The following is a 23,625-nucleotide window of genomic DNA, read 5'->3' as shown; positions in this document are numbered from 1 at the left end:
GCACTACTCATCCTGCTACATGCACTGCAGCCAAAGCCCAGGCGCCAGAAGCTCCTCCTGTAGGTGGTCCTGCAGAGGATTGTAAACACCTGCACACCTCACTGAAGAGGATTACAGAGAGTTGTGAAAATGCCTATATAAAAAGCATTATTAAGTATATTTTCTTCCTTCTGGGGTTTTCACTTCTGTTTAGCAGCAATAGAAATACGGCAAACGTGCTTTCTCGAGTAATTGGCTTGTGCCTGCCAGCAGATAAACTAAGCTTCTTTTATCCTCTTACTGGACAATTATGATTAGTGTAACTATTTTCCACGTGATTTAAGGAAATGTCAATACATTTATGTACACTAAATTTTTGCACTTTGCATTTTGCTGGCATGATGGCAGCATGGGAAACCACTTAATTAATAACCATTGTACAATTCTCAGATCCACTTAATAAAGAAATTGCTCTTCTACTCTAGATTTTCATCAGATAGATAGATTGAATGAAAAATGGAAAATGCCCACAAATTGCAATAAAATCACTCAAATTAATACCATTTAAGCATTTTTAATGCTAATATAATGTGTGATAATGAGGGATGAGAAAAAAATAATTGGCACCAAGCTAAAAGGAGGTCATACTGTTCATATACAAAGATTTGACCACATCACATACAAAATGATTTTGGTGTTACAAAAATGCACCACAGATGGCTTGTCCCATATATATTTTAATTGCCACTGAGCACCCTATCATTATCATGGAGTGGCATGAAACGGCCCCAGGAGCAGGGCTTCACTCTGCGGGRTGCTGGCAGGGACACAGCACCGAGCAGACTCTGCCTCAGCACCCGCCGTTGCCCCTCACCAAGGCAGCAGTGGCTTGGAGTCACCTGAGGCACGGTCAGGATTTTCTTGTTGAAGGAGAGATTAGTGTGGCCAAGGTATTTTCACATTGCAATTATGTATGTTATATTTGGCTTTGATAAATCACAGAGTTTCACGTACTATTCTGTTTAGCAACACTCCACAGACAACTATGTTGGGCAAAAATAGAGCTTCCTCTTTGTGCGTCTTTCCATCCCTATCCTGTGTCCTATTACCTGAGAAACTGGATGTCATAAAGCATCACCTCCGGGCCTAAGCCAGGATGAACCATTTGAGATGACACACTGAAAGTTAAATACATCGGCACCACACTGCACTGCAGGATAAAGGAAACTTCCAAGAGAGACTAAATACAGGAATTATATATCCCAAGTGCCTCTGAAACACGTACGACTCCAGCTGACTTCAATGGGAATCCAGCCTACTGTCTGCAAAAAAATCCCATCAGTTACAATAGTTTATAATAAATTAAAAATATTTCTCCTTCTCTACCTCCCTTCTCTGTATACCTCTTTTGTACAGGATTATGAAACTTCACCTTTATCTTGTTATGCACCACCACAATTTTTGAATTGGCTTTTGAAAGCCACATTACAATGCAGGGAAGGCTGAATAATCTGGGAGAAACAGGCTCATGGCACTTTTTCCTACTGAGTTTCAAATAACAAGTGAATTGCACTGCTGGTACCAGATGATGACATAATCAGCGTTGGATCTATTTCCTTTTAATGGAAGATATAATAACAGCTGATACATGTATTTATAAAAAATGCATACACTCCCTTTTGATTTTATTTAGCAGCCACTTGCAGAGATATGATAAAGAGAATTCATCTTTGATAACAAATAGGCATGTGGCAAGAAACACTCTCTTTGGGTGTGTGATTACTAAGAACCATAGGAGCATGTGAGCTCTTTTCCTCTACAGACGTAAGAACGCTTTGCTAATGTTAAATAATTTGCAGCTTGCTTCTCTGAAAATGCACAGAAATGGTTCCTCCTTAAGCAACAGATCCATTCCTGACGTGCAACCAGTCATACCTGATTTTCGTTATAAACAGAAATTTTTATTCACGCAGATTCTAGAGCTATAATAGTTAGGAGCATGTGCTCTGGCCTCTAAGAATCAACTTCTACCATGGTGTTACCTGAAGTGTTTACCAAAGTCCTGCTCTTGCTGCGTCGTGCTCTGAGCTCCCCCCCGGTCACTAGCCGCCGCCAGTGCAGAGCGCTCGGCAGTGCAGGGGCGTCACTCACCACAGCCCTTGCATCTCTCTCTCTAATTTGTTCTCAAGCCGAGATACAGACAGCAGAGACTGTTAATGAGGTAGATAGGCTACTTCTCCACTCTGATGATTCTGGATGAAAGTATGCGTATTTACCTCTGATTTTATGTATTCTTTTTTTTTCATGTGTGCTAGTCAGAGCTGTTAATTAAACAGCAGCTTTTGCAAAAACTGGAACTAGGGCTCCAGGGCTATATATGCATGTATTTTAGTAGCTTCTAAAAAAAGCTATATAAGAACTTCACTGAATAAGCCAACAATTACAGCAAAGAACTGCAGGGCCTTTCTGAAACCGTCTAGAGCAGCGAGGGAGGAGGGAGCCCTCTGGAGCATGAGGGAACTCCAGACGGAGGGCAGCCGTGGCAGCTCTTCATTTAACAGCTTCTTAGCCACCGTTTTTCTACATTTCTCTTAATTAACAACCTCAAGGCGAACAAGAACTAGTTACAGAGCCAACCTTCCCACCCTGAGGCTCTAATCTCTTTTTTCTTCTGTCAGCTGGCTAATCAGGCAAGAGAAAATATTTGCATTTATGCGYAAAACCTAAGTCTCCCTAAACCCAGCAGCCCTCTCACCATCTTTGATAAGCTCAGGGTTAACTATTGACCGGCAGCCTAAATATCCAGCCTTAGGATGACCTGCAGCCAACCACTCCACTTTGAAGAAGAGAGTAATCAGCACAGCTCTTGACTTGCATGAGTCCCTACGAGTCACCAACATCTCCACTCAACCAGAAATAGTCCTCAGATCCTGAGCAAGATCAGCCAGGGGGTCAGTCTGACACTCAGGGGCTTGCCCTAGTTGTGAGTACTGCCTGGGGGAGATATCCCCAAAGAATCCTCTAAATTCCACGGGGAATGGCACAGTGGTCTCTGTGAACATACAACTTCCTTGCAGGAACATTCCTGGTACTATGGGAATGCTGCGGGCATCACCTGGAGGAGTGAGAGACCGAGTTCCATTTCACAGCCTCAGTAGAGATGGGGGCATTTAGGGGGTTTAAGAAACCAGAAACCTAAACATCTGCTAGAGCTACTACGCTGAATTCTCACTTCAATTGCTGTTGGTTGGCAACATTCAATTATGTAGATTAAACCTGCTTCTCATCGTCATTTCCCATTTCTTCCCAAGCCTCTGTCCCTCATTCAGGATCAGAGGAGCAGTAATTATATTGATGGGAATGCTTTCATGGTCTGTATGGAGCAGAGAGTTTTCACATCAGGAAGAAAGGAATTATACACAAATAAGATAGCAAAGGCACAAGCGAAGGCAAAGAAAAAAAAAAGTGATTTAGTAGAGCATTTAAAATACATTAATATATCATAAATATACACTGAAATGTCACTTTAGTGCATTTCTCTTTCACTGACCACTGAATGACACTATATTCTTTCTATACATATGTGAAAGGCTCTAATGTGCTGCTATGTTTACCAGGCATTTCCAAGGAAAAATGCTGATTGAGGCAGAAGTAATTTGAATTTTTACTACTAAAAGTCTTTTCATTTTGGCATTAACATAACTTCTTTTAGTTAAGCATAACAGTATTTTAGAAGGGACAATAAAATGTTATAAATGTCCAGTATAAACCAGAGATCTTGAGAGCACCTAAAAATATAAAATCCAGAAAAATCTGGATTCAGCTTATGTTGAAAATGGAACAACTTTCTGCTCTACTGATTTTTTAATGCAGCAGAACCTGGAGAGAAGATGTAAGATGATGCCATGCAGAGAGATGCAAGGAAATATTTTTTGAAGTGGAAGAATCAGATAAATCATGAATCACCAATGTCACTGCTTAAGCTGCGCATGTTCTCAGTGCTATTCTTAGAGCACTGACCACCATCCTGCCATCCTTGCCCAGGGATCTTAAGAGCCCTTTCCAAAATCTCCAAACCAAACAAGAGAAATCAGCATAATCACCACAGCACTTTCCGACTTTCTCTTCTGCTCTGCGTTGCAACTCAGAGCTGTAGCCCACAGTTCCAGTCCCAAATTTAGAGTTTTATGCCAGAAATGATTGGCAGACTGTGTTACAAAAGAATTGATCAGTGAATGCTTATAAAAATCAATAGGAATAAGTATAAGTCATGAAGGATAAGCAGGCTGCCAATGATATTGAAAATCCTGTCTGGTGTCGCCTCCACAACAAAATTCAACCATGCCAAAAGTAGATGTAGTCATTAGTGCATTTGACGTTGCTTTACAGTTTACTTTCTTTGGAAAACAGATGTAGTCCCAAACAGTGTATTGTTATCCATGTTCCTGCCATGTCCTGCTACATTTCAAGACTTCATTGCTATGGATCCATTTTTAACAGTGCTAAATTGAGCAAGATTCAAGAAAATACATACTAAAAAGAGCAAACAAACTAAAATGACTTTTCTGAAATGTGCTGCTGCTATTCTACTATTAGAATGTGACTGAGTGAATCTGAGTCGTTTAGACACAACATCACCTTCTTAAATCTAATAGTCCCAAACCAAAATGTTAAAAAATAAGCAAATGTTTACTACAGGCAGCAGAATTATCCCTCTCCTTTCCTTTCATCCCCTCAATTTCTACTTTCTCATCCCAACACATTTTGCCAGATTTTTCTAACTCCAGAAGCACAATGATAGAGTTTAAAGGGGACCTCTGGAGGTCACCTGGTGCACTGCACAAGGCACCGCCAGCTTCAAAGTTAGACTGAACTTGCAAATTCTGTCAAGTTACTTAGGTCCTGTCCAGTCTGACGTTGAGTACCTCTAAGGATGGAGATTGCACAGCTTCCCCGGGCAATTTGCTTCAATGTTTGACTGCCCTTATTGTGATTTTTTTCCCAGATTCTACCTGGCGCTTCCCTTGCTGTAACTTGTGCCCGTTGCCTCTTCTCCTTTCACTGTGCGCTTAAAAACACTCTGGCTTCTTAGCCTCCTTATTAAGTCTTCGTAGTAACAATCCATACTTAAAAACAATACAACAGAAAAACAAACAAACAAACAAATAAAGAAGTAAAGTCTATCTCCCAAATTCTTTTCCTTCCTCAAGTCTACATACTGTTTGGACTCCATTCCACAGCTACTGTGCTGTGGAAAGACTGATACAGGGTCATTTAGTTGCTTTAGACAGCTATAGCATTGTACGGTCTTTACCACTTTCCTCCAGAATTTTTGTCCAAAATGTATTTTTCAGACTACAAAAACGGAATTACAAAAATCACCTGAGCCTCTGCTGACACGAAGACTTCATGATTGCAAACCGGCATTTTTGAATAGCCTGCTACAGGATGCATGTATCTGGTTGGCAGGGAAACAGGTTTTCACTCTTAAGACTAAAATCCACCTCATTCAGCCTCAATATTTTAGAAAAGAGAAGATTTGATAAAATATCTTTATCAATGAGAACTGAAAGAAGGTAGTGTCTCCAGCAGAAAATGAGAGAAAAAACATACTGGTTGAGAGGATCCTAATTTTCTAAACCATACTCCAAGCCTATAGCCCAAGGGATAAAAAGGAACTGTAGCAAAAGGAAGGGCTGTTTTTCAAGGAGAATGTTACTGAAACTGTATCCTACATAACTGACAGCTTATAGCTAGGAGTGGGTAACTATAGATCTACTCAGATGTTAGTGTGGCAACAGTCTAGGGAAACTCACAGTGAAAGATGTGCGGGACATGCAGCATGGTACTTTGTTGATCAATAATCTTTGTCACATAWTGTACACAGCAATCTGAACAACAGTTGAATGAGAGCTGCCCCCTAGACACTGTGTTAACATTCCTTATCCCTGTTGAATGTTCAGTTTGCTGTTTCTGTAAAAGAAAAAGAAAAAAAAAGGGGGGGGAGGGAGGGCAACTCTAAATACAGTTGACAGTTTGATATTACAGTTTAGATTTACAGTTGCACATTGTGAAATAATTAGCCTGAAGTGAAGAATCAAGCTCAAGAATGTGCTAAACAGGACAATCATCCAGCACAGTGRAGAAGAAAAGCATTTTGCCATTATGGTGGAAGAATCACTGAAACATCAGTCCAGTGCATATATGCAATAAAGAAGGAAGCAGAACGCTTCCTGCTATGTAAGCAGAATAACGCGCTCTGCTATATAAGCAGAATAAAAACAAGAAGGGTCACAGGATTTACTGCATAAGCCCCACCACTTGCTGTCTGGAGCATCGTGCCTTTTGAGACGTATTAATGCTGTAACAGTAACACAAGACTCAACCCTCCAAGTTATAAAGCCATTTCTAGGGAGCTGGGGACACACTTGTATCAAAAAAGACAACTTCAGGGAGGCCTAACAGAACTGAAAATTGTGAGAGGGACTAGTAAAACTAACAGAAAAGAACTTTTAATGCTAGCAAGACATTTACAAGCTTAGAGGTGATAGTTCCTGCTTGCTTATTCATTGTCTGATCAATGAACTCTGATAGCTCTTCTATTCAGGCACCAATGGCCACATAGAATAACCAAAACAAATGTAAAATGAATTCAGTGAGTGTAAGTGATGGTTGGTTTATTTTGATAAGCAGGTTAAAAATACACYTAATAAAAAAGTAACCTGCACATGCAGATCTCTGACTGTATCTAATACATGGCAGGGCAGCATTGAAAATGCTCCACTCCATAAGTGATGCTCAGGTGGCAAGCTGATTAGTAAGCAACAAGGGTGGTACTTAAACAAAGAATGATTATTGATTTCTAATCAGCCTCCCATCAGGTTTATCTCAAACTTACTCAGCAAGCAGCGTTCCATGCTAGTTGCTCCTTAAGGTAGCAGTCTGTGTTGGGTATCAGAGACCATCCTTTCAGGGCCATAGAGAGCCTCAGAAACACTCTCTGCTCTGCCCTGTGGGGTTGGCTCACGTTCTGTAAGCGAAGAGAGCCAGCTCCACATGTGCCCTGTCTGAGCCAATGTGCCCCTAATTCTAGTGTAGGTGCCCCAGTGTGCCTGAGGGTGCTCCTGCTATCAGCATTCTCCGGCTAACAGCCTGCTTCTGCAGCCTGAGTTCAAGCAGGACCGTTGGTATCAGGAGCAGACTTCAAGGACATGATGTTAAGAAGACAGGGACCTGTATCTCAGATTTAGACAAATGACAGACAGAATAGGATGTTCGGACCTTCTTTAGAAGAAACATGCCATAAATTTCTGAGTAGTGCTAATCAAAGGGAAAAATCCTTCCGGAAGCATTCTTCTCAAGTCACACCAGGGATGAATTTTGACCCCTGGTGGAATAGGAACATAATCAAACAACATTAAAGGAAAGGATTTTAATTAAAGAATACTTAGCCGCTGTTACATTATTTTTATTTTTATTGTATTACTGTATTTTTGTTATGTATGACTTATTCTTTATTCAGTGTTATTACAGTAATAGTTCCTAAGTTGTATAAGATTTTATTAGCACTTTGTCTTATTTGACGGTTTTATTCATGCACCAACTCAAGAGATTTTATAATTGTATTTTCTGTTACTAATATATTCCTGTATGAACAATGGAGTAAGAAGTTATAACACTGTAACTRAAGAAAAAGGAACCTAATTTCATTTTACAGTGCAGAGGTGATTCTATTTCCAGCAACCGTGAGCAGTATCATAGCTCAGGACCTCCTAAAGAAACCAGAAAAACTTTTAAAGGGCTCTGCTGAGTCCTGCATTTCAAACTAATCTCAAGGGAGGAGGAAAAAACTTTAATGACCGTGCAGAAGACACGAAGGTCCACCAGTATTGCCTGGGAAATGATATTGCTGGGAGGGATATTCCTGCCAACTGAAGGAAAACTATCTGGCCCTCCTGCAACCCCCTTCCTCGGATGGACTTTCTCAAAGCTCACATGTGGTAGCTGACGTTGGCCATTGCTATTAAATAGCAACAAAAAGGGTTGTATCTGCAAACTTTCTGTGATGAAAGGTTCATCAGAAGAGAGAGGCCACCATTTCCAGGAGCACTCCTGCAAGCAGGCAACCAAGCAGCTGAACAGCTCAAGGTGCTGCTGAAGAAAGACATCTGACAAGRGAAAATTTCCAGGCAGGCTGTTTTTCCCAAGAGGAATTATACTGACTCCTGTGCATGGGCATGGGGTAAGAAAGAGAAAGCTTTGGCTATGCCAATTCTACCAACTTGCCTGAGCAGAAGGCACACCTAGATCCTGTATCAAGAAGCCCTGGATGCTCTGGGAAGTGCTCTCTCTTCTCCATCCTTGCAGAGAACAAATTATTTCTGAGCACAGTCAGGGACTTAGGCTGTTTATCCCCTACTGCACTGGGAGTGCTCAACCCCAGACTGCAAGGGCCTAATGTTACAATTTACATCATTATTTTCTCCTGTTTTCTAACACTTCTGTGATGGACCTATTTCATTTTAAGAAGTCAGCCTAACTGCAATAGTTCCCAGTTACAGTTGGATTTTGTACATCAGAGCTCTTCAAGTCACATCTTTAATATGAAGACAAATTTGATTTTCTGTATGCAATTTTCCCCTGTTTTATTAGGAGCAATAAAGGGTAGTTAATTTATACTGCCAATCTGAATAAGCAGGTTGTTTCATAAGCTTCCTCTGGAAAAAAGGCATGGGTCTTTTTGTGATGGTTATCTGCTTTTTAAGTGTCACTGTGACTTCCAAGCCTCAGCTCCCAGGAGAGATTTTGTCCCAGCCCCGYGGGAGCTGCCAGCTCCCAGGGGCCAGTACTTGAGGGCCTCCTGGAGGTGGCAAAGCCAGGATCCATATAACTGCCCTGTGAGGTGCCAGGGACAGCCTGGGACAACCCCAGACTCTGTGGGGACAGGGTTGGGCCAAGGCTGGGCCAGGCAGACCATGGTTGTGCTCAGAGTCAAGCTAGACTGACAGCCCAAGGCTGGACTCTTAAAGAGGGGAGGCCCTAGGGCTGCCCTGCAGTGTATTAGTGCCGTCAGGGACCTGACAGTTTTGAACATGGGACACACTGAAATTTGAAATTAATGAATTAAGCTGTGCATCACAAATTTGTCACTGTGTTTCCATGTTATTTTTTCCTCCAAAGCTATCTTGGGGACAAGCTGCTACTGCCCTTCCTGTGAACCAATCCATCTCTTTGAGTCAGCTACTGCCCAGGTAGTAAAGACTAACTGGGATATAAAATTCCCTGAGAGCTCTTCGGTCACAGTCAACCCATTCAGATTTTCTGTGCCAAGGCATATTTTGTTATATTGCCTTCTTTCTCTGCAGAGGAAAAAGAAAAAAAAAAAAAAAAAAAACTTTCTACTTGCAGGAATGAGCTATGGAGAAACCTTACTCCAAACTCAAACTAGCACAGGAAAAGGCTCAGTCTGATAAATGAAATGTCATCAGTGCTTCAGATGAACACATTCATCAGCAAAGGCATGTTCCTGACAGTCGCTTGCGCACTAGACAAGTAAGGGGAACTGAAGAGACAGATATGAAAAATAGTGGTTTTTCTACAGCTTTGAAAGAGCAGCAACAAGCAGACTTCTGACCGCAGAGCTTAGGTTAAAATTGGCCTTACCACAGATCTTTGGTAATTACCATAAAAGCCATTAAGTTTACAAATAGTGCCACTGTGGTACCTCTCATTTTGCAACATTAAATTACATGCCTGGGACAATGTTATTTTTCCACSAGAGCCCACCTGCCACTGAGAATCATGGAAGTCCTGACCCGCTTTGGGAAGCCTCGGGCACATGCGAGAGCGACAGTGCTTAGGAGCTGGTGCCAGCTGCACGTCAGTGCTGCGGCAGGATGAAGGAAGCCGAAAGCTCTCAGCTCCGTGTGTGAGRAGCCAGGCAACAGTCAGTACCTCCTCAGGTAACAGGTTGATATATTATTGGCTTAGGTCTAAAATTATTCTTCTTCAGGTAGACAAGTATCTGTGCTATTAAGAAGCTTTGTGAATACATTAAACCCTTGAAAAAATACATTAATACCATTTACAACACATGCAGTGATGTGGTCTCATTATTTTAAGGCAACAGTGCTAAAAATCTGCTAAAATTTTATGACTATTAAAATTTCTAATTCCCACACTACGTCTCAGTTAAATTATCATGAATCTCAGCAACTCATAAAAATAACTGGAAGAATTCACAGCATCAGAATGTGTTTTACATGTCTAGACACATCTGATTATCATTGTGCCCTTCGGAGATTGTTATATATTCCCAGCATGTGAAATTTTACATAGCATTATCATTAAATRTGGTCCAATTTCAACTAACAAAGCAGGGAGTAATGACAAAGATGAATCCGATAATTTATTTAAGTTTTCGAGATTAAGCATGTTGATGACTTTATACAAGCAAGATAAGGTATTGCAACAACAGCATTAGAGGGCTCTTTGAACATGAAATATTTGCTTTGTTAAATACATTTCTGAATAACATTTTCAGTATCATAAATAAATAAGGTAAAATAATAAATAAAAGGAGAGGTTTTGGTTGCATGGAGCTTGTCTAATTCCTACTGAGTATTTTAAGATTAAATGGAATTCCTACCTAGCTAAAGTAATTAGGATTACTAAATTAACAGTAAAGKCACAATCTCAGAATCTGCAGAATTACTGATTTGTTACATTATGGGAAAATACGTGGACATTAACAGAAAAAGCAGACCTAAACCAACTTCCTATGAAGATGGTATAAATTTTGCCTGGGATCAGTGCGAACAAGACTGGTCCTACAGAGTACACTGAAATAGAAACTCAGGTTATTACTACTTGTTTCTCTATCTTGCACTGGAAGCCAGGATAGTTGGATTGTTTTCTCCAAAGGAAAAGATGGTTTTGTCATTACTGTTATACTTGTCTGGAACCTGTTGAGGAAGTAGGTTATCTCTATTGCTCCACATCCAGCAATGACATTGTCTCATTAAGAATTATATTGATTTAATCTAGCTGAAACTGAGTACCTTGTTACCAGATGGGGAGCCAAGGGCTGCACATAGAGCAGCAAGATACCTTTGTGTGCTCTAGGTAAATGCATGTGTCCCTTTCAGTCACACTTGATGGGGTAGCTAGCCTCGGGTAGACCTTGGCCTTGTCACAGGCGTAGTCTTTAGCATCTTCTGTCAATAGCACCTTACCAGGGCTGCGCTCTCCTTTCAGTATTGTCTAGTTTTGAAATGGGTGTGGGAGTTGGTGCAAGGAAAAGCATGAAGGAGATCTCTATTGCCTTCCTTGCTCTCTGGCTGGACCCACACCAGCTGCCAAGGGCACAAGGGGCAGGCTGCAGTAAGCTGAGCATTTAGCTGCAGCCCCGGGGGGCTCGGAGCACATGCACTGCAGGCAGGCTGAACAGGCAGTAGAGAATTGGCTCCTGCTCCATCTGCCCAGCCCAGGATCCCCCATGTTAGTAAGCTCTTGCCAGGATCTATTATCTAGATACTTACAAAGCACACCAGAAAGATGACCTTACATAATCTTCTGTTTCATACGGAGAACTAAGGCACTGAGAGCTTGAATATTATGCTAATGGTTACACAAAATGAGAACTGAATGTACATTTCCTGTCTAGAGTGAGCTTTTGCCCCACACATAATGTAATATTCAGGGAGGACAATGCAAACCAGCAGTTGGGTTATGAATACTTCATCTGGACAGCCTCCTAGCTACACTGCCAGGCACTCTGCAGTTGGTAATGCTTCCAGAGGGTCTGCAATACCGCCCAGCACCACTCACCCATGCTGGCCAGTGCCACTTAGAGGATATTTTGTTGGCTGCATGGACATGAAAGTTGTGCCCCTGCCTCAGTTTTAATTAATGCTATTTGCTGCTTTGCAGAGGTGAGAGTAAATTGGTGATTGTTTTGAATCTCTCTTTCTTTAAATCTCGCCTGTACCACTTAAGATAATCAACATTCCTACATGCTTTTTTCATATGCAACTGTCATAATTTCTTAAATATGTAACTAGCTACCTGTAACAATTTTCTACTTTCAGTAGCACTTTTTTCTCCCTCATTACTAGTTCAAAACATTCACATGTTCTACAACGCCTCACTAAATGGAATTTCTGATTATTTCTATTGTGCTAGTAAGTGTGCCACTGACATTATAACTTTATCTATTTAAATAAAGGAAAAATCAGTCCCATTTCACGCCTTCCAGATGAATCCTAAGTCCTTCTATTTCAACACCTTTATTTACACTCATTTCCAATGTTGCTCTGTTTCTTTGTAACAAAAYATGTTTTCATAGTGTTTCCTTTGCAATTATACCATAATGGGATAAGCCTGAACGGTATGGAAAACTGAGAACAAGACTTGGGTGATTTTCTTCAGCTGATGTTAGTTCATCTCCAACCCATCCTGAGGCTCTTCTTTTCATTGCAGAGGCAAAGAAGCCCCCTGTGTGGGGTTCCCTACTTACATGTTGTTCAGGTAATATTTACTTACTTRTTTTTTCCTACTGTCAACCGTTGGTGCATTATTTTGCTCTGTTGGAAATGTTTGCTGAGGAACAAGCCATGTTCTTGTATGTGCTGAGTAGGTACAACATGAAAAGTGTAGTCTAGTTCTTGATCACTTTTAGTGTAAGCCAAGAAAGAACAGATACCGAACAGAGAGAGCATGGAGGTAAAAAATGAGAAAATGAAGGCCAGTGAAAAAAAGGAATAATGACAGAAGACTGACGGCAGCTCTTTGGTAGGTATCACATTAGGGAGCAGATGTTATCACAGAGTGTCATGAAGAGAGAATGAGGTGGTTTTGTAGATATATTTATGAGGCAATGTGAGATGAATCAGGAAAAACTTTAAGATGTTTATGAGGGTATTTTGAAAAGAACAGAAAACACTGCAGAACATGCATGCTATTTACTTTTAGCAGGATGGCTATTCATCAAGCACTCTGAAAGGCAGGATATAATTTCTCATTCTCCCAATCTACTTTGAAAATATAGCCCAATTAGAATATAAACAAATAAACAAGATCCAATTGCTTTGTAACATAATGACAAACACAATTCTCTGAGGGTCACAGGTGCTATAAAATYATTTTGTGGCCTTTGGTAAATCATTTGGATGCTTTGCAGGAATCTCACTATGATGAGCAAGTTGTGAGCCACAATTCCACAATCTTTTCCAAGGCTTCTGTGGAAATGACCAAGGATTAAAGGTGGCCTTTTACCTTCAAAGGCATTGGCATTTGTGGAGTGTTGGTAGAAAGCAGGTGCTCACAGGTACCTGCCAGAACCTGTTCAGGCAGGGATGTCACGTCCAGCAGCCTTGCTCAGACACATGCATGTCAGGTGCCTTTGAATGTCACCTTACCAGGGGAGGCTGAAGGACAAGAGGGTACCAATCAGCCTTGCTTCAGCTGGGCAGAGRGGGAGCAAAGGAAATGTGCCAATGCTGACAGAAAGCAAGAATTAGAGGCCTCTTGAAAAAGACTTTGCCTTATGAGAGAGAGGTGGTTGGGCAATCCCTTCGAATCCACCTTCATATACTATGAGAGGAAGACACTTCAGCATTAGCAGAAATACAGAGGCACATTAGGCAAACAGCAGCAACAAGCTCAGGGTGGGAGAAAGAGCAAGGATGCTGTTATTCTTACAGCAATAAGCAGTGTGTTAGGAACCAAAGGAAACAAATAAGCTTATATCAAAACTGAAGTTCTTACTGGCCAGGAGCTGAATTACAATGTGACTAGTTTAATGTTATTAGAATAAAAAGTATCTTTGAGTCTTCCRATATACACCAAAAAACATAAGCTCCCTAAGCCTGGTATTTGCTGAGAAATTGAAATGGCAATTCTTTTTCTCAGAAAGAACTTYTCATGTAATCTCTAGGTGTCTAATTTAGATTAAAATAAATTCAGAAASCAAAAACAATTTATAACCACTTAAATAAAACTTAATTTTCCTCTCCATTATCCAGGTTTTCCTACAGTAGTTTCTGAGAYGATAAACCTTCTGTAATTCTCTAGTCACCCTTAAATCATTCTGGAAGAATAAGATAATCAAACATTTATATTAAAACTGCAGAGGGAAAAAAAAAAAAAAAAGGTGTCTTCATCCTTTTTTTCCTTTTTATTTGGCAGATTCTATATCAAGCTGTCATCATAGACCACGCAATTTTTTAAAAGAAGGGGCTAGAAGTGACTCATTTTTAAAAATGTTTTGGGTCACCAATAATGAGTTTTCCCTTTTTCATRTAGTATAAAATATGAAGAATTTTGTATTCAGTAAAGAAAATTAATTTTCTCTATATATTTCCATATGTATTCATGCAAGTTTTGACATGAACTGTTTTACTCTCAAAAGATAACTGCCCCAGAAAAATGAAAGCTTTAAAATCAGGGTGCAAAAGTCAATGTACATCCTGTCATGATTCAACATAAATAAGCTCCACGAGCTTAGTCTATTTGTCTAATCACACGTTATTTATAACATTGAACATTTGTTTCCACACTGCATTGCTCAAAGCGTTTTCTTTCCGACCAATTTCTGTACACACGGAGCATTAGAAAAACACTGTACTTCTGTCTGATTAAAAGAAAACTCATACTGAAACTGGAACTGATTGAGACTGTGCCCAACTGTTCAAAGAACCAATTATCTTACACATTAACCTAAGTGCCCCTCAGCAGCTACCGTAAGTGAAGAACATGTCAGAACCTAGTTTAAGACGAAGACAAAATACCACCACTGTTGAATTATCACAGGCTCCATCTGCGCTGAAATCTAAAATGGAATCCAAATAAAAATGTGTTTGCACAATTTCACGTTTCAGAGTGCATATCTGACCCTGCACCATTTTTGCATATCCCATAGTTCTTTTTTTCATAAATCTTAAGTAAGCTTTAGGAAAATAAAATTTTCTTAGTGATCAAATTTTTTAGTAAAGAATTCAGCTATTTAAACAAACAAACAAACAAAAAGCTACAATTCCTTTTGTTGTTATGTATTTGAATTAATGTACGCAGCTCTGCACAAACTGTCAAAATAAGAACCGTCTGGCTTATTTTGGAAGTCATTCACAGCTTCCAAATCAAAAAAATCTGAATTAGATCTATTACTAAGAATTCTTTTAGGGGTTCCAATATTGGAGCTGACTTCAAAAAAAAAATAATAGGCAAATAAAACAGCTGTTGTGCTCTTCCCAAAACTCTTCCCAAAATCACTTAACTGCATTGACATTTCTGGCAGAAGATAGAAACTAATTGCATATTCTGATTGCCAGTGTGACTATACCATGACTTAGGGGTAAATTCCTCCTTGTGATCTGCTCACTTGAGTGTGAAATCTTCAAGGATGTCAGTAAAAAATCAGTGCAGTGCACTTGTTATGCTGTCCCTAATTTTGGAGAATCTATGCTAGTGGATCTGCTTCTGACTTCTGTTCATTCTGTTTCATTAGAAGTGCTTCTATATTTGCATAAAATACTATCTATTTTCTTTCTTTCATGACTGTTCAGGGCTACTCCCTTCCTCATCTCACAGCACTTTATCGGTGAAAGCCATTTTGTGTACATATGGTATATGATCTCCGTAGTGTTCTGAGATTTCTTGAGCACAAAGTCAAACAGCTTTGCCTAGGAAACAAGACTTACGTGATCGTATTTGTGTGTCCGCCCTCCTCTCGCTCATCACAAGCTTTAGAGTAAAAGGGCTGGCTTCAGCCGTATTTGATGGGTGGTAGAGATTTCAGAAATATAATGTTTTTACAGTTTTCATGAAAATAAGTGGGTGCACAGAAGAAAGTGACTTTACTAGTGACTTCACAGTCTATTAAGTAGCAAATATATCCACGATAGAGGGAATGCTAAATGATGGAAAGGCAGAGTTTGCCTGGAACCTACAAGCCCTCCATCACAAAACTAACCAAGGCAGAGAGACACTAATGGGTAGAATACCAAGTTTCTTCCATTCCTGTCTACAAAACCACCTGGTGTTTGACTGCAACAGGGCTTTCTGTCACTTCATGATTTCATAATTTTCTTACTCTGAAAGACAATCTGGCCTGATTAAAAAGACTTTTTTTTCGGGTAACAAAKAATATACCTCTCTGACAGCAGAACACAATGCAAAGATACTTAAGTTGGCAGCAATCAAACTCCAAAGTCAAAAGCAGCAATAGCACAGCTGTTCATGTTTTATTAACAATATAGCATCTATTATTATTTGATTCAGGGTGCACACTTTCCTGCTTTGGCTGGACAATTTCCACCATGGGTATCTCCACCACACAACATAGATTAGATGTGGTTCCAATGATGACAGTGGATGAAAGAGACCTCTGTCAGACACTTCTGACAGCCTATTTACTGAATAATTCAGAGTATCATGAGTATAACTAAGAAAATATCAAATCAGGACTCACTAGCACTGACACTCTGAAAAAGGAAGGACAAATAAATTAAACAGTGTCACACTTTGTAACTGTAAGCAACTAGCTGCCAGGGAAGAGTCAAGAGACAAAAGGTAGCTCTGTTTCTGAAAACTAGGTTAGAACCATTTGACATTTTAAATGTATCCTGTTAACACAGAGGAGTCTAATGGTGGAACTGCATGACGGACATTTGACATTTGCCTTAAGACTCAAAAAATGTACTTTAAACAGCAAATAAGAAAAAAAAAGACACTAAGAAGTATATGACCAATTTACAACTGGAGACTCTATTGATTGTTTAATTGAAAAAAAATATATGAAATGGGATAAATCTTTCGGACTCTGAGGAGACCTATGATTAATTTGGGGCAAATTAATTATAAAAAAGGACATAATTCAATGCAGGAAATGTAAGGAGAATGAGCAATAGCAATGACAGTGGTACGGATGTAAGAGACAATTCAGACTACACAATGTAAAATACACAAAAAAATACCTAAGAAAAGCACCTAGGCATCAGTTAGAGATAACAAAAATGGTCTTATGGTATATATGGTATATATGGTGTGTATGTATATATATATATGTATATATAAATATAGTAGCAAACATAAGGCAAAAAAAGATACAAAGCAGAATACCAGGCACAGTGGATGACTTCACTTAGCAGGAGTTTGCAAGTGTCACCAAGAAAGGCCCAGGCAATGATGATCACAGCTAACATATTCCTGAGTATCTCAGGAATTTTTCCTTCTTCATACTAGCTGCTAAAGATGCCCAAAAGATGTAAGTGAACCAGCACACCCATAGTTCATCAGCATTATCTAAACAGCATAAAAGAGTGTGCTTATCTCTGTAACTGCTGACCAGCAGTGGGCTCCTTGTTGGAGTAGGAGGGAAGTGTTTTGATGGTGTGATCGTTCTGGCTATTCTCTTTGTGAGTCAACACTAACACRAGTGTACCTCCATCTGCCTAAATTCTTCATGCAGCAGAATATCTACATGTTCATCTAACTTCAAATATTACAGTAGTCCCAGCAAAAGCAATGAGATTTCTGACGCACCGCATACCAAGCATATATTAAAATATTTCGCTTTGTCAGAGCGGAAAAATAATTTTGTACAGGCCAGAATGCTGGGCTAGTAATAAGAATAATAAATGTGAGGAAAAGAAGTAGAAAATATACATACACTAAGGTGCTAATTACTTGCAGAGTTTATAGATCTTCTAATACTGGAAAATCCTCAGGATCTAATAAGGTGAGAGACCTTTTTTTAAGGTACATCTCAGTTAACCCATGATCRTATCTCTCAAGGACAAGCTTTTTGCTCTACAATACTCGTATTTTTACATCTTTTTTTCTGGACTTCCTACACATTTTTGGATTTGTTCTTAATGGAAACGTGTATTTGGTCCTCAGTTCAAACATCATCCACAAAATACATGCCCCTAAGATTTGACCGTATGAACACCTTTGATACTTAGTTAGTGCCAATTCTTGGACAAATTTTTATGTACTCCTATGAGTATCCTTTAAAATACACATGAATAATATATGAACAAGGAGACAACAGAAACCCATAAGACTGTAAGGTGATTTCCACTGGCAATATGAAAAAAAAGCAGTAAAAATGGGAATTTATGGTACAATTTACTCTGACACTGTAAGTGCCAGCCAATGACACTGACTCTGTCTCCTGTCTCATTACAAACTGATACAAGAAACAATCTTCTTTAACTTAAACTGGCTACTTTTAAAATTGAATGCTATCATATTTTCACAAATTAGAATATAAATATATTTGGATGCATGTGCAAGTGATGAATGTCTCTCACTAAAACTTCAGAAATACTGCATAATAACAAACTTGCAAGCCAGTTGTGCATAATGTGCAGTAAAGCACAATGCTTAACAATTTCTTCATCGAGTGAATCCTTTTGCTCTAGAGAAAGGTGTGACATTTGACACATCTCTCAGGGCAAATTCAATAGTGTTTGCATTATTCTCTGCCATGGTCTTATAGCTAACTCTTCCACCGTCCATACTCTGTCTAATTTCTGAGTCATGGCTGACCTTGCAGCCAATCTGTTTTTATCAGTTTCTGACAGACACCTGGGCTGATGTATAACTCTATTCCTATAAAAAGGCTTTTTCCTCTGCAGGTATCTGAATTTTATCAAATGTATCATTTATCAAATGACGTTCCTCATACAGGCATTGCTTTTCTTGTTTTAAGAGCAGTCTGTGCTTGAAAGAGATGATCACCATTAATTTTTTTTTTTTTTTTAATTTCAGAAAATAGTATGTGCTGTTGCATTTAAATTCATATATAATGCCACATCTTCATATGAACCCACTCAAGTTGCATCTGTATTGCAAATGTATTCATGTAAAGCAGGCATTTGCACAAGCAAAATAGATAAAGGTCTGCACATATTTAAGATGTTTTGGCATAACTTAGTTTGATTCTCCATATTTAAAAATCTAGCTTTATGTATCCTAAATATAATGCAGTTTATTGCAATTTTAAAAGCTGGGACATTTGTTGTGAATGTTTTGTGCAGCACAAGAGGAGAAAMAGATATGGAGCCCCAAGAATTCGATTTAGACTGTCAGGGTTGTGAAAAGCTGCGCACACCTTATAAGTGAAACATAAGTTATAGGCAGTTACACTGTTTCTGGGTAGATGCTGTCAATGTCTGGATACATTAAGCCCATCTGATCTCTATAGGACTTCACTGAGGTAAATCTAAATTTCACAAAGACATAAATAAAGAACAGAGAGAGTCTAACACAAAGCTAAGTTCCTAATTGCCCATGTATCAGTCTAATCACTACTGTTTCACTATGACTTAGCATATTCACCTTCTTTAGAGCATTCAACATCACAAACATTGCTAAGAGTAATGTATATAACAGCAAGCAACTTTATTCCATTCCTACTTCCCATGCAGTTTCTTGTTGGATTAGTGTTGAGGAGCTGCCTCGGTCTCCCACCTTTGCTGGACTGCAGCTTCTCATCGCAGTCTTTAATAGTCAGTTGCTGGGCTGTAACTTGTTTTCAAGGCTTCTAAATAACAACCTCAACCTCTTCAAGTATCCTGCTGTTATGACAGAGCAAATCTAACATAGAATTAGCAATAAAGCCATGTTCACTCTGATTTTGCTCCTTGACATGGTAAAAATATATTATACATATGCAAAACTGAATCATCAGAGATTGCATCCACAGAAGAGAAATCAACTCTTGCAAATCAAAGTTATTCTCCTCAAAAATAAATAATAATTGCATTGGAATAACAGGTTTTCCCATTACTAAAGCACTGAGTCCACATGCAGGGCTATGTTGATTACCAGATAAATAAACCCATCCCTTGTTGCTTATTGGATGAATAAACCTTTGAGACATGTGACAGTGTGCAGCTAGAATCTGATGACTCAACATTTAAACATTTTTAATCAACACTCTGAACATTAAAATAATTAATACTTGGTAATCATTAGCAAATTAAGTCTTACAGTCCCCTCAGGTACCTAAGCTTTACTATTCACAGTCCACAGATATTGGCCCTGCATTTAGGTTCGTATCACACAGCCAGAAGGAGCTGATATCAGAGCCAAGGGCCATGCTCAGAAGTTCCTGACTTATGGTGCAGTTTCATGTTACAGTTTAACCCATCTAACAGCTCCCTGACAAGGGAGACCTACTCCCCATCTCATGCTCCTGTGGCCAGTCCTGCCCTAGATTTGACAGTCATGCAACTACACAGCCAAGCCACATTATGCTCAGTATGAAATACGCTGGACCTTGTGCATATATATGAGGATCCTTCATCTCAGAAAGACAGAATTCACAGCACATGCAGTGTGGGTATCTGTGTACATGCTCTTTGCTCAGTACTCGTGCTGCCTGGAAAGCAGTTACCTCACACATACAGTGTAAAATGCCTATAAACTGACAGGATTTCTTTAATCCAGCATGCTTAGTAAAAAGTTTCCTGTCTGCTTTGCTTTCTTTAAAATTCTTGAGTTGTTAAAGTGATGCTATCATGGCTAACCTTCAACTGCTATTTGTACTGTTTGACAGTGAGAGTAGTTAGAGTTCATGTTTGTCAGCAGTCAYTGACTCTGAAGAAACATGGTAGCTTTTTCTTGCTCCTTCAGGAAAAAAATTTTAAAACACGTTTTATTCACTGAAGTATTGACTTTTCTTTCATTTTGACTTAAGTTAAGGATAGATTGATACACATACACACACACATATATATAGGAGTTAAATTTCACTGAAAACAGAAGAACAGTCTGCATTCCAAAATCTGGCTCCTAATTAACTACTGATAAAACTGCATACCTGCTAGTAAGCTTACAGTCAAGATCATCCCCTCAGCTTGGGTATTCTTAGCTCTGAGGTCACAATCACAGTCAGTGACTCAGCCAAGCAGCGCAATTCTTAAACATTTTGTTTTCCATGTTCCTTCTATTGCTTGAGATAAGCTCATTAAAGAAGCATATTTGGTCATCTGGATGCAAGCAAGARTATCACCTCCATGATCTTGTGTTAGAGGTAACATGCCAGCTCTACTACTCCAAATATCAATTTGAGTTTTCCTGTGCCTAGAGATTTTCAGACCTTTCAATGGTTTTCTTTGGAGAAATTGCTTAACCTACAGAGCAGTTGCTGTGAGTGGGCTGCCAAATATAACTTTCTTGGGCTATTGGGATGGTTACAGCTCATTCTTCTGCATACTCTGTATTTTCACGTCTGCAAACCATGCATATGTCTCCAGCATTTCAGGAGGCTGTTTTAGCTCTAACTCTCTTCCTGTTTTCCCTTTTTTACCTTGTCTATCACCCACGAGTTTGTCATGGGTGCTGTCTGCCGTTCTCTATTTCTCCTCTTTTTGTTGCCCTGTCTTATGTAGTTTGACATATCTGAACCTTTTTGGGGTTTCTGACACCTCCATTCTCCCACCATTATTTATATTATCATTTCCCCTAACAAGGTTTCTTCTTTAGCAGTACCCTCACACATATCTCTAACATTTATAATTTCAGGCCTTTCCATCTTACCTTCAACATTCTGTCTGGACTCTGGATTGGACTTCTTTCCTGTCCTGGTATCAGAAGATACCATGAGTAGTTCTGAAAGAAAAAAAAAAAATCCTGGTAGAGATAATGAAAGACAAAGTATTACACTCCACAGCTATGCAATCCAGCACCCTCTTCAAGAATAATTTTATTGCTATTAACTACGAAGTCCCTTTGAAAAAAAAAATAGATACCATTCCAGTAGACTTTACAATTATAATTTAGATACTTGAGGTATTAGTGGCAATAGTCTCTGAACTTTGTTAATGCCTCATAAAAAGCCTTTGGTCAAAACAATTTATACTGGACTGACATGACTCTGCAAACTCTTCTTCTTTCATAGTGACTTCTAGAACATAATGTATGTGAGAAGCAAATAAAGAGCAAAGTTAAGATAGYTGAACATTTCTGCTGGTCATTTGAAATCTTTTATAAATGGCATGGTCAATTTTCAAGTTAATGCTGAAATTCAGAGTTTTAACTTTTGTTTTTTAAACAGCTGTAGTATCTTATAGATGTTACTGTACAGTATGCAGGTATTTTTTGTAATCCTTTTGCTAAAAACATCTCTTGCCATCCTAAACTCCAGTGTAGATTCTATACTTACATAACATTACATAACAAATATTATGAGGGATTAATTACACTCATTTTTCATACCCTCCTGATGCTGAATTACAGGCATTACTCACCCACAKAGCATGAAGTTGTTTGCACCGAGTAACAGAACCAAACAGAAAACTTTGCTACCATGTTCAGCGATGGGACTACTGAGCTGTCCAAAAGGATTTTCTTCTAACAAGGAAGTAGACTTTGATTTCTGGAATGCTTACTGTTGACGATGGTTTCCATTTGAGGTTTTGCGACTTTTCTTGTTACCTACCCCTCAAGAGAAAATATTCACAGTCCTTTCAGATTGTAGACCTCTTTCTTTTGCAGTTAGAAATTTACCCTGATATGACAATTCAATGTGTACTAACAGAATTTAAATGCTGACCTCTGTATGAAAATGAGTAATGAACAGACTGAAACTGGAATGGGAACACTTTCACAGGATGCATACATTATGCTGACAAGATAAAGCAACAGTCTGTTACTAATTTTAGCCTGTATAAAACAGAAGAGACATTTCTAAGAAAGTGGTCCTGACTGAAATAGGAAAATGAAGTGATCAGAAGTATGAATGAGTGATGAACACAGACATTTTTGACAGCATTTTTAAATGCTGCATGAGGACTTGTAGAAGCTGCAAGGGCTTCATGAAAGTTAAAGTTCCACAGAGAACAGCTTTGATTCTGTAGAAAGTGGAGGTTTGTTCTGAGAAATCAGTCTAAGGTGCCTCAGCGGATAACCATATTACTATAAAGCTTATGGAAAAAGTGTTTTCAATGTCATGTTTCAAGAAGGCAATGCGATGACAGAGCTCAGCAAGGGACGGCCGTGCTCCTTCTGCAGGGGCCCAGGGACACGGCAGCCCAGTGRGAACCCTTGCGGGGTTCACCCAGGAATGAAGGCCGCTTGGGAACCCTGTGTCATGACGCAGAGAGCGAAGGCAAAGCACGTGGAATCGCAAGCCTGGGTAACTGGAGACGTGCTGAGATCTCAGATACGCAGGAGAGGAAGTAAAACGAGTAAGACCGAACTCAAACGGGATACTCCGCCTTTTACCTGCGCGTCCCGCTGAGGGCCTGTAAAGCCGCAACCCAGGCGCCCACGCGGGGAAAACGGAACGCGGCGACGCCCAGAGGCGCGAGGCGAGGCCGTGGGCGACCGTGGGCAGCCGCGCGGCTCCGCCACAGCGCGCCGCCCGCGAGCACGCACCCGCCCCGCGACCGCGCGGCCCCGCCCTAACGGCCCCAACGGCCGCCCCAACGGCCGCCCCCTCGCGCTCGCTCCCCATTGGCAGCCGCGGTGGCGGATACGCGGTGATAGGGCGGGCGCATGCGCCGTGCCCGCCCCCTGCTCCCCTCAGCGGCGGCTGTTGACGGCCCGTCCCGGCCGGCGGCGCTTCCGGGCCGGCGCTCCATGGTTGCCGAGGGGGCCGCGGCGCTTCCCATACCGGCCGCAGCGGGGCCGGCA

Source organism: Nothoprocta perdicaria, unplaced genomic scaffold, assembly GCF_003342845.1.
Source record: "Nothoprocta perdicaria isolate Ctin4 unplaced genomic scaffold, notPer1 scaffold_31, whole genome shotgun sequence".
Taxonomy (NCBI): domain Eukaryota; kingdom Metazoa; phylum Chordata; class Aves; order Tinamiformes; family Tinamidae; genus Nothoprocta; species Nothoprocta perdicaria.
This window is presented reverse-complemented; position numbering follows the sequence as displayed.